This window comes from Camelus dromedarius, chromosome 1, assembly GCF_036321535.1.
Source record: "Camelus dromedarius isolate mCamDro1 chromosome 1, mCamDro1.pat, whole genome shotgun sequence".
Lineage (NCBI taxonomy): Eukaryota > Metazoa > Chordata > Mammalia > Artiodactyla > Camelidae > Camelus > Camelus dromedarius.
The window spans coordinates 84965246-84985434 of record NC_087436.1 but is presented as its reverse complement, the minus strand read 5'-3'; the positions used below and the strand labels follow the sequence as shown (position 1 = coordinate 84985434).

At 37.1% G+C, this 20189-nt stretch overlaps 1 long non-coding RNA gene across 2 annotated transcripts in view; it reads right to left on the bottom strand.

Annotated features, from left to right (window-relative positions):
• The window catches only part of LOC116147443 (uncharacterized), a 104326-nt gene that overhangs the window by 47104 nt on the left and 37033 nt on the right, over nt 1–20189 (bottom strand). Inside the window, exons 3-5 of one of the 2 annotated variants that reach the window (XR_010382524.1) lie at nt 9467–9622; nt 9038–9115; nt 3408–3466 (exon numbers count right to left, since the gene is read on the bottom strand). This is a non-coding gene — a long non-coding RNA (uncharacterized LOC116147443). Of the gene's footprint in view, nt 1–3407; nt 3467–9037; nt 9116–9466; nt 9623–20189 lie in introns of those variants that run through there. The other variant, XR_010382521.1, reaches the window with a different exon arrangement.

Genomic DNA, 20189 nt, shown 5'->3' with positions numbered 1-20189 from the left:
CCTCTCTTGCACAGGCCCTTTTCAAAGTCTGAGAGAGGCTCCAGCAACATATTCACATGAACTTATATTTTTGTAAGTTTTGCAGAAGATATTTTAACTACAGTTGTTTAAGGTAGCTTTCTCTTTTCACTAGCATCACATTTTCCATCTTGTTGGGTGGCACTGGAGTGACCAGAGGTATTCAGAAGATCCAGCTAAGTGGAAGTTGAGTTGGAGATGCAATTAACTTGGATTTAGTGGGATAAATTGATGCAGTTATCAGTCACTTTTCTATATAATTAGGTACTGCTAACACTTCGAGGGTATAATTTCTTCCAGGAATAATTCAAGTGCCCAATCTGTGACTCATCTGCAATCATGATATGAAGATGAAGGGCATTGAATATACTGTGTTATGAAAATGGAGAGAGACAGAGCCAGAAGCTAGTCTGTGGAGGGTTCTTCCAATCATCAGATGCGTAAAATTGTAAGTTGAAAATCTGACCTCATTATCCCTTAGTCAAAATGGAATTTTTATTTCATCATAAATATGCTCTATACTGCCATGTATACAACTTAATATAAACACAGCATATGTATTTTTTACAGAAATCCTACAAAACAAAAATTTTTACAATTCCTATGAATGTAAGGTACAAATTTACAGCAACACTACAAACAGTGAGAAGCAAACTTACACATCTATGTATCTCAGCACATCAGATCACATCTTGGCATATTGGAGACATCTTGAAATGAGGCAATCCCAAATGAAATGGTCTGTAAAACTCTGTTTCTTAAAAAGTGATCCCCAAACTCATACAAGCTTCAAGTTCCACAAAACCTGGATTTGTCCTAGTCAACAATTCTGCCTAGATAATCCTCACAGAGTGAATCAGAAAATCATAACATCTTGGAAATAACATTAACTTTAAATACCATGTAGTCTGGTGGGGGGTTTCATATATTTTCTTTTAAGTTTTAAGACCTTTTTTCCCAAGTAAAGCTTATGTTATAAATGCAGGAGAAAGTCTTAGTGATCAACATTATAAGGAAAGTAGAGAATAACAAGCTAAATAAGAAATACACATGAAACAAATGAGAAACAATAAGCCAAAATTTAAAAATAAGTGTGAACTCATAAAACTCAAAAAGATACACACTTTCCTCTGTTTCTGTCCAGAGTAGCCCACTATTCAAGACACTAAGATAAACAACGGCTCCTTACACAAAAAGATATTAATGTACACAAAAGATATTAACTTTAAAAGAAAATAGATAAACTGGATCTCATCAAATTTATAAACATCTATTCACCAAAAGACATCATTACCAAAGTGAAAAAACAAGCCACAGACTAACAAAAAAGATTTTAAAAATCAATAATATATATTTTAAATGAGCAAAAGAGTTAAACAGGCACGCCACAAAAGAAGTTATCTAAATAATCAATAAGCATGCTAAAAGGGTGCTGAACATCTTTAGTCATCAGGAAAATGCAAATTAAAACTTCCATGAGATGCCACCACATACCTATCAGAGTAGCTAAAATTAAAAGATTAATAATACCAATGTTGGCAATAAAATGGAGCAATAGGAATTATTATACACTGCTGGTGTGAGTATAAAACTGTACAACCACATTGGAAAACTGCTTCCCAATTTCTCTGAAAGTTAAATAGACATCTGCCTGCCCAATGACCTATAATTCTACTTCTAATATATATAGTATATCCAAGAGAAAGAAATGCTTATGTCCACAAAAAGACTTGCACAAGAATGTTTGTAGCAGTTTTATTAAAAATAGCTTCAAAACAGAAATAACACAAATGTCCATCAAAAGGAAAATGGAGAAACAACTTGTGGGATTTTGATACAATAAAATTTTATTCAATAGAAAAGAACAAACTACTGCTAAAATAACACTGATGAATTTCACAGGAGCCAATTTAAAAGAACTCTCACTGGTCAAGTTGTCCTAATTTGAGCATCAATGGAAATAATAATAATAATGTTTAATTATAATAATATGAATAATAGTAATTAGTGATTACTAATCAGAGTAATAACAATTAGTCATTATTTTGGTTAACTAAAATTAACTGAATCTATGAAAGATATAAATTCATAACAATATTGAAAAGAAAAGAATTAATAGAAAGCAGTGACTTTCAAACATTTTTTAAAACCAAGGTCCACAGCTAAAATTATACTATAGACACAAACACACACATACACACACACACCCCATCTTAAATGCTGTTCAAAATATTACTCACTCTTCTTATTAACTCTGGCTAGTTCTATTTTATTCAACTCTTTAACCAATTTAAAAAAACTGATTGCATGAATAACCAATTGGTTGCAAATTATAGTTCATAAAACATTGATAAAAATTAGTTGAAATGAAAAAGGATAAGGTTCCTTTTTTTAAACTAATTTTGAGATTTTGATCAGTAGGAATATTCTCATATGTGAGCATTTTGTTTCACTAATTACACATCTGCTTATATGTATACAAGATGACTACTTATTTCCATTTATGTATGCAAAGAGGAACAAATGCAGAGAAATAAAAAGTAAACAAAATAGTCCTAGAAAAAATAAAAATTGTACCAAAAAGAGATTCATGTGCCCTGACTTCAGATTATACTACAAAGCTACAGTAATCAAAACAGTGTGGTACTGGCACAAAAAGAGACTCAGAGATCAATGGAACAGAATAGAGAGCTCAGAAATAAACCCAAATAACTATGGTCAATTTATCTATGACAAAGGAGGCAAGAATATACAATGGAGAAAAGACTTTTCAATAAGACAGCTGGACAGCTACATGTAAAAGAAGAAAATTAGAACTTTTTTTTCACACCATATACAAGAATAAACCCAAGATGGATTAAAGATCTAAATGTAAGCTCTGAAATCATAAAACTCTTAGAAGAAAATAGGTAGAACACTCTTTGACATAAATTGTAGCGATACTTTTTGGCCCTGTCTCCTAAGGCAAAGGAAACAAAAATAAACAAATGGGACCTACTTAAACCTAAAAGCTTTTGCACAGCAAAGGATATCATCAACAAAATGAAAAGACAACCTACTGAATGGGAGAAAATATTTGCAAATGATATGACCAATAAGGAGTTATTATCCAAAATATATAAACAGCTCAAACAACTCAATATAAAAAAAAAAAAAAAACCAACAACAATCTGATTAAAAAATAAGCAGGTGACCTGAATAGACATTTGTTCAAAGAAGGCATACAAATGGCTAACAGGCACATGAAAAGATGCTCAACTTCATGAATTACCAGAGAAATACACATCAAAATCACAATGAGATATCACCTCTCACCAGTCAGAATGGCTATCATCAAAAAGACCACAAATAACAAATGCTGGCAAGGATGTGGAGAAAATGAAATTCTTGTACACTTTTGGTGGGAATTAAATTGATGCAGCCACTGTGGAAAACAGTATGGAGATTCCTAAAAAAACCAAAAATATAGTTACCATATGATCCAGCAATTCCACTCCTGGGCATATATGCAAAGAAAATTAAAACTAATTCAAAAAGATATATGCACACAGGTCGCTCTCTCTCTTGCCTTCTGAGATGGCCCATACTCTGCCTATGGAGCGTGTGTCTACTTTTACTTTCACCACCCCAACAACACTCCCTGCCTTGTGGCCTCTCTGGCCTTCTGAGATGGCCTACACTCCACTAGGTCTATGGAGTGTGTATCTCTCTGAATAAATCTGCTTTTACTCAAAAAAAAAAAAAAAAAAAAGATACATGCACTCCAATTTTCACAGCAGCATTATTTACAATAGCCAAGATATGGAAGCAACCTAAGTGTCCATCAGTAGATGAGTAGGATGAATGGATAAAGAAAATGTGATTGATATAATTATACACACAGGCACACAGACACAGACACAGACACACACAAACACACACACACACACACACACACACACACACACACACACACATACAGTGGAATTACTCAGCCACTAAAAAGATTGAAATTTTGCCATTTTCAAGATGGACCTGGAGGTTATTATGCTTTGTGAAATAATTCAGACAAAGAAAGACAAACAGTGTATGTCATCACTTATATGTAGAATCTGAAAAATAAGACAAATGAATGAATATAACAAAACAGAAACAGACTCACAGATATAGAGAAAAAACTAGTGGTTACCGGTAGGGAGAGGGAAGCAGGGAGGGCCAAGACAAGGGCAAGGGATTAAGAGTACCAACTACTATGTATAAAATAAATAAGCTACAAGGATATATTGCACAACATAGAAAATACAGTCAATCTTTTATAATAACTTTAAATGGAGTATAATTCATAAAAAATTTTTGGATCACTGTGTTGTACATCTGAAAATAATATAATATTGCAAATCAACTACGCTTCAATAAAAAAATTAAAAATAATTTTAAAAAAGAAATTGTTCTAAAAAGAGAAAGGATTGTCCAGCATGAGTAATCAAACATCATAAACAAGTAGAAAGGGGATCCAACAAATATGTTTCCTAAAGATAAATTAACAAAATGATCTAAAAACTAAAGTTAAATATGTGTATTCAAGCTCTCACATCTAGGGATTGACACCTACGTTATACCAAACTAACCATAATAAAATTCTAATACAACATATACAGTTTTAATTAATTGTATTATTTTTTAATTTTTAAGAGATACTATATTCACATGGTTCAAATTTTAATATAAAATTATAAAACATTAAACAGTACATATAATTATGGTTTTTTTTTAAATAAAAATCTCTCTCTCTCACTTATCTCCCAACTGCTCAGTTCCTACTCCATCAGAAGCCCCTCCCAATCTGGGTAACCACTGATAAGTGTCATAGTCTCCTTATATAATTTTTTTGTGCATAATCAAGAAAACCTGAATTATTTGCCCCCTTTAAAATGTGTTAATTCCCTTCCAGAGGGTTTTTAATTAAAATTTAATTCATATACCATAAAATTCACTTTTAAAGTATACAATTAAGCAGCTTTTGGTATATTCATGAAGTTGTACAACCATCACCACTATCCAATTAAAGGACTTTTTCATTACTCCAAAAAGAAGGCCCATGTCCCTTAGCTATCAGCCCCCCACCTTCTTATGCCTAAGAAACTATTAATCTACTCTCTGAGACCATAGATTTGCCTATTCTGGACATTTCATGTAAGTGGAATCATGCAATAGGTGGCCTCTTATGACCAGTTTCTTTCACTCAGCATAATGATTTCAAGGTTTACCCAGCCTATTTTCCCAGCGGGGCTGCATCATTTTACACTCCCACCAGCAATGTATGTGTGTTCCAGTTCTCCACATCCTCACCAACAGTTGTTACTGCTCATCTTCTTGATTACCTCCATTTTTTAACACAAAGAGAAGAGAACATACTACACACACTGCTACAGGCTTGCTTTTTTCACATAGCATCTTGGAGACCTTTCCCTATCAGGAAGTAGAGAGGATCTGTTTCTGGGGGAGCAGCTGGTACAGAGGAGGAGGGGGCTAGGGTACTCCAGAATGAACATACATAAATACATACGTACACACATACATTTTTTTCTTCACAGTTTTCTTGTATCACAGGAACACATCCACAGGCCCCTAAAGGGCTCCCAGAACACCATCTAAAAACTATTTATCTGTCTGGGTCACCCCTCACTTGACAAATGAGGAAACCAAAGCCCAGAGAGGCCACGTGATCTTCCTAGCTAGGGTTTGCTAGGGCTGCTGTAACAAAGTATCACAAATTGGGAGGCTTAAACAACAGAAATGTGTGGTCTCACAGTTCTGGAGGCTAGATTTCCAGAACTAAGGTTGTTTCTTCTGAGAGCTGTGAGAGAGGATGTGTTCCAAGGTTCCCCTAGCTCCTGGAGGTTTCTGAACAACATTTGGTTTTCCCTGGCTTATAGACGCATCACCCAACCTCTGTCCTCCTTTACACATGACATTCTCCCTGTATGCGTGCCTGTCTCAAAATTCCCCCTTTTCATTAGGACAGAAGACATACTGGATTACGGTCCACTCTAATCATCCAATTTTAACTTGATTATCTCGATAAGGAATAAGATCACATTTTGAGGTACAGGGGGTAGAACTTCAGTGTATGAATTTGGGGGGAACACAATTCAACCCATAACCCCATAGGGTTATTGTCACTAGTGAAGCTCTCTGGGTTTCCCAAATATCCTTGAATTTCATAAATGTCTCTCATACCAAGAAGCCAGTTTATAAAACATTTTCATTATTGACACCTCTAATTAAAGATAAATATCTTAACTCAATAAGCAAATAACTATGATTTGACTTCAATTTTAAAAGAAAGTTATTAAACTAACATAACCACTTGTAAGCATTAGTGGGAGATAAATCATCATACACACTGTGGCACTTTGGTCAGTTGACAGGAGGTCAGGAAACACAGAGCTGAGTCCCAACTCTTGACATTCACTCATTTGGGGGACTATTTACCACCTGGATTGCCAAGCCTCTTCTCATGGATGAGTTGATATGATCTCTGAAGCCCAGAGGATTCTATGATTTCTATTCTATTTTTTAAATTTTTAAAAAATTTATTGAAGGATAGTCAGTTTATAATGTTCTGTCAATTTCTGGTGTACAGCATAATGTCTCAGTCATACATATACATACACACATTCATTTCATATTCTTTTGCATTACAGGTTCCTACAGAATATTGAATATAGTTCCCTATACAGAAGAAACTTGTTTTTCTGTTTTATATATAGTGGTTAGTATCTGCAAATCTCAAACTCCCAATTCATCCCTTCCCATCCTTATGGTTGGTTTTGTACTATTCTTTTCTATCTCCATATAAAAACAGGAGTAACAGAGAGATCAATGACACAGACAGACAAGCATATTTTATAACATCTATTCATAGATTCACAGATTTTTAGAAATAAAAGGCTTTCATTTACCACTCTCATTTAATAGGCAAAAAAAAAAAAAAAAATGGAAGCCTAGGGAAGTTAAGTGCCTAGTCCTACGACACACGTACTGTTCCTTGCTTGAATAACTTCAAATAGGGCAAGGGTCCTTAAATTTAATCCACAGACCTAAGGTCTCCATGGATGAACTTTGGAGGTCTATACACCTTCTGAGAGCTCAATAATGTTCAAACAAATCCTCAGTGCTTATGCCCTAAATGCCTGGCATATAAGACATACTCAATAAACATTAGTTGACTTATGTATATTGAATCATTAACCAAGAAAATTAATAACCACTGAAGTAGAGTAAAATAGAATATGATCATTCTCTGGAAAATAGTCCTCACTGTTTCTTGTTCTGAAAACACTCCATTTGTGTGGAGCCTTTCATCAGCCTTCCCAGTCCTGGGTGAATTGTACCATGCTTATCTTTTAAGCCAATTAAGAAAGATGTTTAAATCACAATTTCATCTCCTTTAGGAAATCATCCACCTTTTTATTTAACTCTACCACTGTATTTAATTAACAAGTGTTTAATGGCAGTTAATAAGTGATATATTAATTAATTTATGAAATCACTTTGTCCTTATTAAAGTAATTCAGATTTTTAAATGCTTGTAATTTTCATTACTCCCATCAAATACAGCACAGCACATTCAATTAAACTTGAGTTACCTTGCTTTACTATAAGCCCAAGTACCAGTGAAAACCTCTAGTGTATCTAGGATATGCGCTAGAACAATTATCAAAACTGTGACTTTGACAAAGTCAGAGAAATGCCTTGGGCCCAAGACACATGGTGTCATAAACAAAAAGCAGCAAACTATAGAGTAGGTGAACAAGAAATATTTGATGAATCAATGAAGGAAAAAGGAAGTAGCTAATGCTCTTGGGAGAACAGAAATTTCTCATTGAATAGGGAACTGTTAACCTTGGGAAGAGCTGATAGGACAGCCATCAGTGGAGGAAGATGCAATGGTTACATCCTCCTCTGAAAGAACACATCTATTTGTGGGACACTAAGGACCCACACCAAGCTGATGATTATCAGTGTAGGTATTAAATACAACTTCTGTCTTTTGTTACTAAATATTTCCTTTTGGTAATTCATTACTAAGGACTGGCAAATATGGAAGCAAGCCAGACTTCCAGGAATGGAGCCACAGGACAGAAGTATGAGACTCTGCAGGAAGCAGGCCAGGCTATGTATGCAATAGACGTGTATGATAATGAATTACATTTTTTAAAAAAAACCACAGATGTTATTTATAAATAATTTATACTCTTCAGAAGCATTCACAAATAATGATTTACTTTGCCAACAGAGATGAAAAGCTCTCTTCTTTACAAGATTGGGTCTTACTCACATTTGTGCCCCAATTCCAACAAAGAGTTGCTGCTTTACAAATGACTGCGGATTTATTCTTAAAATTAATTATAAGAGTGTTATTAAGTATAATCAAGGAAGATCCTGCAAAATCTTGCTATTTATCTTGTCTAGCTTTCTAGATCACCCTGTATCACAGAGAAAAGTGGATTTCTCACCCTAGAAACTTTCTGAAAAAGTAATTATCATCTTGGCAACTAGGTACCATCCGAGACTTAAAGAAATGAACACAGGAATTTGGGGTGTTCCCTTGGTGAATGCCAAGACAAGAGGGATCTTCCTGTTTCTTTACTCTGCACCCCTTGGAACAAAGATCCTTGATACAGTCAGCCCTCCGTATCCACGATTTCTGCATCCATGGATTCAACCAACAGCAAATTGACACTATTCAGAAAAAAATTCCAGACAGTTCCAAAATGCAAAACTTGAATTTGCCAGGGAAGGCAACTATTTACTTAGCATTTACATCATATTAGGCATCATGCGTAGCCTAGAGATGATTTAAAGTATACAGGAGGATTGCCTAGGTTATGTGCAAATACTGTGCTGTAAGGGACTTGAGCTTCCTGGATTTTGGTATCCACTGGGAGTCCTGGGACCAATCAGTCCTCTGTATTTTAGAAAAAAAAAGATCCAGATCGTCAATGAGACATCAAATTTAAACCATTTACCTTACCCGGAGTTGAGGTTTCTTTGTGTTGAGTGTTTTCTTCCTAGCAGCTGAGAATGGAGTCTTGGGAGAAACTGTGGATGCCTGAATAAGAGCAGATATTTTGTTGTTGCAAATTTTATTTTAAACTTACTCATATTATGATCCAGTCATTATGTAGAATACTAAGCACTTCTTAAAATGGTGTTGTAGAAGGATATTTGATGAAAAAGTTAATGTTCGTTTTAACTTTTCCTTCTTTTATGGTATATTGAAAAATATTTCATGTAATAAAGATAAATATAATAAAAACATAAATTACATATATAATTCATATTAATATAAATGAATAAACATAAATATAATCTTAAAAGTATATGGACCCAGAATTGGTGAACTACAACTCAGAAATAAACTCCAATGTTTTACAACATTATTACACATAAATATTCTTACTTTCCAAACTTCTTCAAGTTACATCAAGAGTTCCTCTTGGTGGAAGGATGGTGTGGAAATCTTTCAGGATGGGAGAACCTGTCTTCATTACACAGGAATGTACAGATATTTCCTTGTAGTTCATTTGAGCAATTGTCTGACAACAACCCTGAGTAACTGAATACAAAAGAAATGTGGAGTTCATAGATGCATCATCTTCTACACTGACACATGAACATTATTTAACTTACAACTTCAAAAGGGAGTTGATAGTACTGAATCATCCAATGTCAGTGGGAAATCTGTGGCCAGGTTCAATTAGCCTCTTAGCTCTATCTGATCACAAATATGAAAGTCATTTAAGGATAGAATTGTTGGTTGTAGCTCTCTGCCAGAATTTTAACTGAAGAAGGTAATGCTTCTATTGTGTGCTTACAGATGTGATGAATACAAGGAAGTGAGAGTTTAAGCTGTCAGGGAGAATGATAGTTCCAGCCCTGGAAGAAAAGGGAGTGGGGAGAGTGGAATTCAGAGACCACTGAGAAAATTTATTTATTCATACAAAAATACTCATTGAAACTATTATGTACTAGGCTACAGATGAAGTGCACAAAAGAGACAGTGCCTCACTGTATGAAGTTGTATGTATTTTCCACTCATAATTAATTCTTAAGCATCTTCTTTGTGCCAGTGTTGTAGATTTGGGGCAGGGGGCTTAGGGGAGAGACAGCCCACAGTGCTTAGTCTTGAAAAGCAACACCATGTTCTATGTCTGCTCTATTTGGAGATATTGAAGAAATACAGCATTAAAAAGTAGGGGAGGAGGAGATACCATTTAAGTAAATGTGCAAGGGTATAGGCAGAATAATTTGAGGTAAGATTATTAAGTAAATGAAGTTCAATTTTGGTGCTTTGCTTCTGTTTTTATATATTTCCTTTCTTTGGGCATCTCTGAGGCTCCTTGGCAGCTTCCTGTGGACTTCACCTTGATAGTCTCCATCCACGGGGGAGCCAATCCAAGGCCAAATAACTAATTTGACAAACTAATTTCTACTAAAGTGTCTACTAAACTAATTTATACTAATTGGATGAACTTATTTCTAATAATTAATTTAGGGTTATTCTCCTAAATAAAAGATAATGAATTTTAACTTCAGCCTTGTCAAGATACCTAGAATAACAATGCCTTATATTCTCATTGTGCTACTAATTTATTTACAAACACCAATGCAAAGTACTGTGTGTCACATAGTAAGGGGCTGTGAAGATGAATAAGATGCTAACCTTGTCTGTAAGGGGTCTTCCCAGCTAGTAATGGGGAGAGTTCAACTTGCAACTTTAACCAAAGCAGTGAACAGTGAGGGCCGCATGGTCATAAAGGCCAAGGGAGGGCTTAGTATTCATCATCCCACATCGGCTGCCATTTATGCACTTTTGAGGTTCTGAGATACAGCATGCTTCATGTTAAAGGGTTCTTGCAGCTAAACCTGCCATCCAGCTCCCTTAATGAACCCCAGCCTAGATCTTCCTAGGTAGGCAAGGTACAGAAGGGTGACCCCAGCACTAACAGGAGCAATTAGTGAGATCCCCAAGAGGAAGATGAACCTCTAGAAAGAGGAGTCGGGGCTCTGAGGTCCAGCCACCTTCTTGCCTCAGAGGGTCTGGGCTCAATTTTTTAAAAGAGCTGGCAGTTTTCCTTAAAGGTATGTACCACTTTTCAGAGATGGTAGGGAGGCTGATAAACAGCTCCTGTTCCAACCTACTGCGTACAAATATTTGTGGTTTAACCCGGTAGTGATGAATAATGGTAATTCCAGGTCAGGCTGGAGGAAAGATAGTGCCTTTCAGAGCAACAGAGGCAACTATGGACAAGCAGCCCCTCTAACTGCCTCTCAAGTCACACACAGCATTGGGTCTTATACCAGGAAAAGACAGGTCACAAAACTGATGTATATGAGCCAAATGTGTCCCCATCTCCTGGGTCCTTCCCTTCTTAAATTTTCACTTCTGTGACATTAGATCAGGTTATTCACACTAAGTCACAACAGTCTTCCTTGTCTCCAATAAATCTGATCGCAAAGCATCCTCTTTCAGCAAAGTCACTAGAATAATCCTTAAACACAATTACATCATGTCATTTCTATAAGCAAAGGTAGTTTTTTTCTACTGCCCGAGGCTGGTGAAAGTATTGAAAGCTTCCACCTACCCCCTCTCTACTGAGTTATTGCCCTCATCCTTCTGTACTACACATAGTCTCCATTCCAACCAAGAACCACACTTCAGGGTCTTCTGTAGGAGCTTGCTATTACACTGTCTGGGCTATTTACTCCTCCTGGGATCTCCATTCATTCATGTCACTCAAAAGCAAGCTTTATACTTACGTTTCCAGGAAACCTCTAATCGCTGACCTTAACTATTCATATCTTAAGCCAACGCTTCTAAAACTGACTTGTTTAATAGTGATTTGCCTGTTAGTTTGCTTCTTTTGATTTATTCTACTCTAAATGTGTTATTTTGTTGTTTCATGTGTTACATTCTAACTTCCCAAGGAGTTTCAATCTCCTTAAAATCAGACACCATGTCCGCTAGCCTTTTTTTTTGTATATACTGTCTTCATCCCATTTCCCCAGTCTCCAAGACAGTACATTTTAAGCTATGGATTTCTATCAATTAGCCAGTCTAGTCCCCTATCAACACCTTTTAAATGAAATCAAATAGGAATTAGAGAACTGAAAATATCAGGGTGCCTCATCCATGGGGAGAGCAAGGATCTTCCTAAAACTCTGAACACAGGGCTGTGTGCGAGTGTGTATTAGACCATGATATAAAATATATTTCTTACTAAGTTGTGGTCAGGAAACCTTGAGAAATATGGCCAGAGACTTACCACATAGTTATCCTAAGCAAGAAAGTTACCTTTTCACATTTATTTGGATCCCTCTAGCAGTTGTTCCCAGATTCCTGGCTTATTTCCCTTTGGCTTTTGATGTCACCCGTCGGCTCCAAGCATCACTTAATGACCTCCCAGAGTAGACCCTGCCTGCCCCTGGGATTGCAGGCTGACCCCTGCATGCCTTGGTCTCCACACCTTCTGTCCCTGTTGTACCAGATGCAACCCCATCTTGTGAAAAAGCCCAAAGATGATGATGGCAAAGCTTCTGATATACATAAATACCTACATTCTGGCTCTTGTGGGGAGCAGGGTCTAATATCCTCTGTGTTAAAGTAACTGACTTTATTATATAATGAAAAATAAGACTCAGGAAATTAACATTTCTCAGAGCCACCTGGGAGTAAAACTCTAATTCGTGGAAGAGTATTTACACCCATGATCTTAAATTAGCAACTTAGTCAAACTTTGCAAAGAGAGCAGCAAAAATTCAGCATTTTTGAAGAAATAAGTCCAATGAGGAAAAAATTCTAATCACTAGTTATTATCTGAAGTGATAGTTACTATAATAAAAGTACTACTTAAAGGGTCAATTAGAGTGAAAATTATACTGCAACCATAGTTTTCTTCTTCTTCCTTCATACATAGAGATATAAATAGAAAATTAGAGTAAATATTCTCATGATTTTTTTCTAATGGTCCTAATGCAAATGCAAATGACCTGGGAGGGACTTTCTCCAAAATTATTTGGTGAAAATATAGAAATTAGGTAGTGATTTGAGAGGGAGAAATGTAGCTTTTTACATAGCTATGGTAATAATCTCCACTTCCACATATTTTACAATCATAACTTTCTATTCATAATTTGCTCTGGAGCCCAAAATGACTCTGTTGGTATCACCAGCACTCTCACAACATTTGGAAAGTAATAATAATTTCTGTATCTTATTTGCTTCCATTTAGTCAGTGTAGAGAAGATGAGATATAAATGAGGTTTCTTTTACAAAGGCAGCTATAACTTGATGAAAAACTGCTAGGCATTCATTTTACTATATAGTGTATGCTAAGTACATACAAGCTGGAATGGACATTCCCTGGAAAAATTGAGGGATACCCTGTCTCCCCAGCATAATTATAGGAATGGTCTTAGAGTCTGGTATGGGAAACCTTAAATCTTGAAGGTTCAGAGAAGAGCTACCAAGATATCAATGGAGTTAGAAAATAAGTCCTTTAATGGAAAATATGAGCACAATTGAGACTATAACATTGGCTAATTTCCAGGACAAATGATAGTAAGAAGTGAGTGCTTCAGGGAGAAGTTGGGTAGCTAGGGGGCTAAATGATTAACATCAAACCTCTAGTGATGGTTTGAAGCTGGTCTCTGAGAGCTTCCTAGGGTTGAAATGGTCTATAAGTCACAGCTCTGTCCCGACTCAATCCCGCTTTCCAGGAAAGCAGGGATAGTCTAGCATGTGGGACATGGCAAGTACCCAATAAATGTTTGCAACAGTTGGCTTTATCTTATACTCCTATATTTATTTTCCTTTCATTACCATTTTCTCATTTATATTTTCTTCCATAGGTTTCCTTAATGGAACAAGAAGGGTTATAAATAAATACTATATAAAGGTAAATGAAACGCTGTTGAAGAGTAAAAGGAAGAATGCAAAGCATGCCATATGAATGAGTGTCATAAAGACATAAAGGCTTTCAAAGGATGGAGAAGTCACATATAGATAAAGGAGCCCGGTGAGGTTTCACAGAAGAAACAAGGCTATAGCCAATAGGTAGAAGTGTGATTAACAGAAAAGATTCTGATAGATGTAGAGAGCCTAGTCTTCTAATTCATTTAATAAATTTTACTCAAATATTTATTTGCTGATTCTAAAAGAGAAGCTTAGGATACAAAATACAGCAATATAACCTGTAGTATCAGTATTAAGGAACAGTGAACCAAGAAATCCATCTTTTCTTTTGACCATAAAAAGAATAATGGGGGATTTCTGTTGGAAGAGGAAAACAAAGTTATCAGAATTTAGGATACCACAAGCTATTATTTGGATTTTTTTAAAGCAGTTGTAATATCCATTATTCATTCTACGATTGTCTTAGCTCATTTGGGTTGCTATAATGGAATATCATAGACTGGGTGGCTTATAAACAACAGAAATCCTACAAGACCTACTCTTGGCCCAGTAGAACTCACTAATCATTTCCTTACATCTCATGTCCACCTCTACTGGCCTGCTCTTGCCTCACCTGAGAGTACTGTCCACCTCCAGAGCATCCTCCAAGGCTGCAGGAGACAGGTTCTCTTGTGAGAAGGGTCTCCTCAGCTTCATAGCACTATTCAAATCCTCTCATATCCCTTCTCCTCTTTAGGGAGATCTGTCACATGATTATGCCCACCATGACCCTGATGAATTCAAGAGGGTGAAGCTTCAAGGACACCCAGACCCTTTTAGACAGGAAAACCACACAAGCCTAAATCTTCCATTTGCATCAAGAGGGCTGGAAGGGTTTTACCACCACACAACTCTGTGGCTGGGATGTTTGTGACAGTTTGCCTCTCAGGATCTCCTCTAGTTTCCTATGAGCACTGGAGCCCTGCCATAAACAGATCAGTTCACTGGAGCCCTAATTTCCACATCCAGAAAGTGACAGCCCTATTTCTCAAGACTACATCGTGCAAAGGAATAATTCAGGTGTTTAAATGCCAAGGCTCTTACTCTTGTTTTAATGGCTGCATTTTGTTTTGTTGTCTTTTTCTTGTATTGTTTGTTTTATGAGGTTGAGGTAATTATATTTCTTCATTGATTTCCGCTTGGAGGAGGTACCAGGGATTGAACCCAGGTCCCCATGTGTGCTAAGCATGTGCTCTACCATTTGAGCTATACCTTTCCCCCAAGGAACTCTTGATAAAGTATAAATAAAGAGAAATTCTCTTCTCTGCTTTACCTCCACTTGCTGGTCAAGATTCTTCCAATATCCCATTCTCTCCCTAGAAATAAGCAGAAGTGCACTCAGACTAGGGAACAAATTCATAACTATACATGAAATGTGGGTTATATACCCAGATGTGGGTTTTGTCGGGAAAGAGATTACATTATGCACAATAAACAGAAGACAGTGGGAAAGAGAGAAGCACAGAGTTTTCACATGTTGTAAAGGAGCACGTGTAATAGGAAATTGACAGAAACTGGGCAAACAGGAGGGAAGAAGAAACTATCACTAAAAGGAAACAGTACTTAGGAAACCATAACTGGAAAATTGCTATGGATTATTGCAAACCTTCCTTTTCCCTAAAGCAGTTAGTATCACTTACATAGGTACTCAAAGAACTTACACTCTCGCATTAAAAAAAGAAAAGAAAAGAAAAGAAACCCTTCATGTATCTAATTAATTCTATCCATTGAATTTTTTTTTAAATTATCTTTACCTTTGAAATAGTTTAAGGCTCACCAGAAACTGTAAAAGTAGTAAAGTTCCTTTGTACCCTTCTCCCAGCTTCCCCCCAAAATAACATGTTACATAGTCTTAGCACATTGTCAAAGGCAGGACACTGATGTTTTTCAATATTATTAGCTCAGCTTATTCAGATCTCACAGATTTTATATACTTTTTTCTTCTTTTTTTCCTTTTCTTTTCTGCCCAATTGTTATATAAAGTTTCACCACATGTGTAGTTTCAAGTAACCAACACCTCAATCAGTTCTATCACAACAAAGAAACTTCCTGGTACTATTCCTTAATCGTCACACCCTTCCCCCAACACTGCCCAGGGCAACCACCGGTCTGCTCTCCATTACTGTAACTTTGTCATCTGAGGCTTTTATATTATCATACAATACACAAGCTTTTGAGACTGGCTTTTTGAGCGTGCCCTTAAGATCCAAACTTTACACTGATTTTTAAAGTTCCTCTTAAGCAAAATTTAAAATAAAACCAAAAACACTTTATGATCTAAATGGATCTAATTGTTTTCTACCTGCACTATTCAAGGAAAAAAGCATTCAGATTTTGTTTTCTGTTTTGGGGTTTTTTTTTTAAAGAGAGAGAATGATAGCATGTGCGATTTGGAATGAACTGCAGAGCTGTTAACTGCATTACCTTTTGGAGGAGGTTAAGAAGAAAAGACTTTGGTGAGTTGAAGCATCTTAGTTTGGCCTCCCGAGAACTATGGCTTTGGGATCACTGGGGCCACAAGCACTTTGATTTCTTGCTCAAATAGTTGTTACTGTTTGTGGAAAGCAGACTAAAGTCCTGAAGATAAAATCTGCATTAAGAACCAGCTTTACAAGACGCCTGAACTTGATCAAATGAGAATTTCTACAACGTTTCTGTATCTGTAATTAGGAACACTATCTAGGAAAAGGAACAGATTTTCACAACCATTTCTACCATTAATAAAGTGGCACATTTGCAGAGTCTATTAAAAAATGTTTCTTACTTCCCTCAGAATTTTAAGTGCTTGGGTTTTAAGCATTTAATGTAAAATCTGCATGAGGATAAATTTTAATAAGTTGAGTCAATTCTTCATGGCAGAAAAAGCATTTAAGAGAACAAAAAATAATTCAGATAAATGGATTTTCTAAAGGGCTCTTTGTAGCATTAAAAACTGTTTCAGAAATACAGGACAAAGCTATATCCAGGAATTATTAAACTGGTTTTAAAATATACATAAATAAGAATCCCCAGATAAACCATGTCTCCCAGCGGGTGTTCCCAGCTGGCAGCTTTCCCATCCACAGGCTCCTGTATCTCCTTCTGTCAGTGTATTTGGCCTTGGGCCCAAACCACCTGTTCTGAGAACACATAACATCTGCGCCCTTCACTCAGCCTTCTGTTGACTGCCTCACCTCACCTTTCAGACTACCTATCACAACCCTGGCAATGCTGCCTGGGGCTCCCCTGTATGGACTCCTGCCTTGAAAGGACCCAGGTTTTATGAGGGTGCAACATTACAGGGGGAGCTTTTGCTGATCCTCAAGCTGTCCTACCAGAGGCCAGCAGTCTCCTTCAGGATAGACAGACCACTGGATTCCAAGCCCAATTTAAAAATCACAATTTTTCTGCATACTTTCAGGTGTCCAAGAGATGCTATGCATGGTGCAGCTGGACAGCTCTCTTCCTAAAGCATCAGGCCCAGTGATTTCGAGGAGGCCTTCATAGTAGGACAGTTATTTAGGGAGTTAACCCAGCAGCAGGAATAAGGACTTCATTGCTGGGAAGGGAGTAGAGGATGTACCCAGAGGGCATGGCAGGGACAGTGGCCATTCCAGAAGGCAGGCGGACAACTGGCCATAGAGAAGTAGAACAAACCACATCAGGTGGTCATCCCAGCAGCACAGAGCACAAGGCAATGAGGAACTGAAGTAGCCATGTAGTGGAGATCCAGCCAATGGTCCGTGTCAGGAAAGTGTGAAAGCAGATTACTGAGACAGGAGTAAGGCTTAGGGGAGCACAGAAGTGTCTCTGTTACCAGCACTGGAGGACAAATTTTGAGTTGTAGCCCACATATAAGGTAAGGAAGGGAAAAGAAAGGGCCCTGAAATGGACAGGCCGCCGACTAACCCAGGTACTTTAAGCACCTGATCTCATTTAATCCCCACAACAACCATGCAGAGTAGGAATTATTATCCTCCTTCCACAGGAGAGAAAACAGGCTCAAAGAGGCTATCTATGCATGACTAAGACATTGTGCTATACACCAGAACTGACACATTGTAACTGACAGTACTTCAATTGAAAAAACAAAAGCAAACTAATTTTGCCGTAATCACATAGGTAACATGTAGGGTAGTCAGAATTTGAACTCAGGACAATCTGACTCTAAAAATATTGTTGCTATACTCACACTGTCTTTTGTCATAGTTACAATTATTTAATGCCAAATCTTTGAGAACACAGCCCCCAGTGCCTATTTCTCCTCAGGTCATTTGTTTTTCCCTCCTTAAATTATATTGTGTCATAAATTAGACTTTAAAAAATAGTCTAAATTCACTTCCAGGGGCTATGGGAGGGGGAGGAGAGTCAGACCTCTCTGGGAATGCTGTTTGGGGGCAGCCAAGGAGAAAGTGTGGTGCTGGATGAATGAGCCAGACCTCCCTCGGCTTCTGAGGGGTCCCCAGAGGATGGAGTATACTAAAAGCAGAGACCAAAACATGGGGAGTGGAGCCAGGGTGTTTGGTGAGCACAGGCTGAATGCAGAAAATTAGACTCCTCCAGTGAACTCTTCTCAGCATCCCATAGCCTCCCATGCACATATAGTGGGGACAGATGGCTCTCACAGGGGGCCAGCTCAGCCCAGAGAAACGGAGGATATGTAAACACATCGATTTGGGGAGCACAAATATTCATTGCAATTCTCTTGGCTTTTTTGGAATTTATACTTTGTAAAGTATAAAGACATTTTAAAGAACACTGAAAATAACAATTTAAATAGATCTCCAATTTTCCTCCTAAATTTCATCCTTCTACTAAAAATATTTTATGTGTTTTCAAATATTTTTATTTTCAAATAAAGAGTAATCAGACATGTGTCATTTCCAGGTTTGATAGCTGTGAACAGTGGAAAGTTCAGGCCATATAATTTTTTAAACGGAGGGAAGTTTATTTGGTATTTCAGAGCACCACCTGGTGGATTAATTAACAGTAACAGCCCAGAACAAAAGTGAATCAAAATGGCTCTGAAAGAACAGCCATGCTCATCTCTTCTCTTTCTCCTCCCTCTCTTGGGCTCTCATTCTTTTCCTCTCTCCTCCTCCTCCTCTTTTCATTTCCTATCCAATCTCTGCTGCTTCTGTCTACACTTTAAGATTGTCCATGTCCCTATCCATACTGCTGAGTCCTCAGAGTTCCTAAGGAGCTTGCTTACTTGTGCCTGATCTAACACAATCTCCCGGGTTTCTAACGATCAAGTAGAAAGGCAAACATATTTGAAGTTGCACAATTCATTCTTCTTTCAGAGATCGAATCTTCCTGCCCAGGGATAGGTTTGCATTTCCTCAAGGAGGAGTTTTTGTTTGTTTTACACAGAAACATTCTCTTTGCACCCTTCTTTCATGTTTTATTTGTAGATAATAACTAAAGTTGACTAATTGATACAGTTTTAACCTGTTGTCCGGATCCAGCTGCCCACTGATTTTTGAGAAAGAGACATTGGTTTGGAGCATAATTCTTAAAGGTCTCTGATCTCAAATGACCCACAAGTAGCAATGAATGAGTGGAATGGGGCAGGTGAAGACATTAGGGAGTGGTGGAGAATGGAGACCTAGAGACCTCATGACTTGTCCCCAAGGGTATACATTATTCTGATCCAGCCACCTCTTCCAGTTTTTAAAGGGAAGCCAAAATGGTTGATTTTTATGAGAGATCTTTATGAGTTTAAGTTGTTAGCAAATTTTCAAAAAATGCCTGCAGACCAGAAATGGCCCATAGGCCAACCTCTGATTTGAACTTGTGGGAATTTGGATTTCATTCACTGGATGATAGAATATGAATAAGTAAGCAGTCTTAGCTAAAATCCACTCCAGTCTCTGAGCAAATCACTTTTCCCATGCCTAAGGACCTCTACCACGTCTCAATCAGCAAGTCTGTGTCATTACCCTCTGTTTCTTAACATAGTCTTATTACAGGATCATGGAGAGTTAAGATGTCCTGACAGCAGCATTTTATCCCTGTGACCATCTAAGTGCTTTGAAATATTGCAAGGTTCAGATTTTGGCTCCAACTGAAACAGTTTAGCAGAGCTGGGCAAAGCAGCTGTGGAGTTTATGGATTGAAATTTGCACTGCCTTTCTGAACAAATTAATATGTAAGTTTTAAAATATATTTAAATTAAAAATAGCTTAAC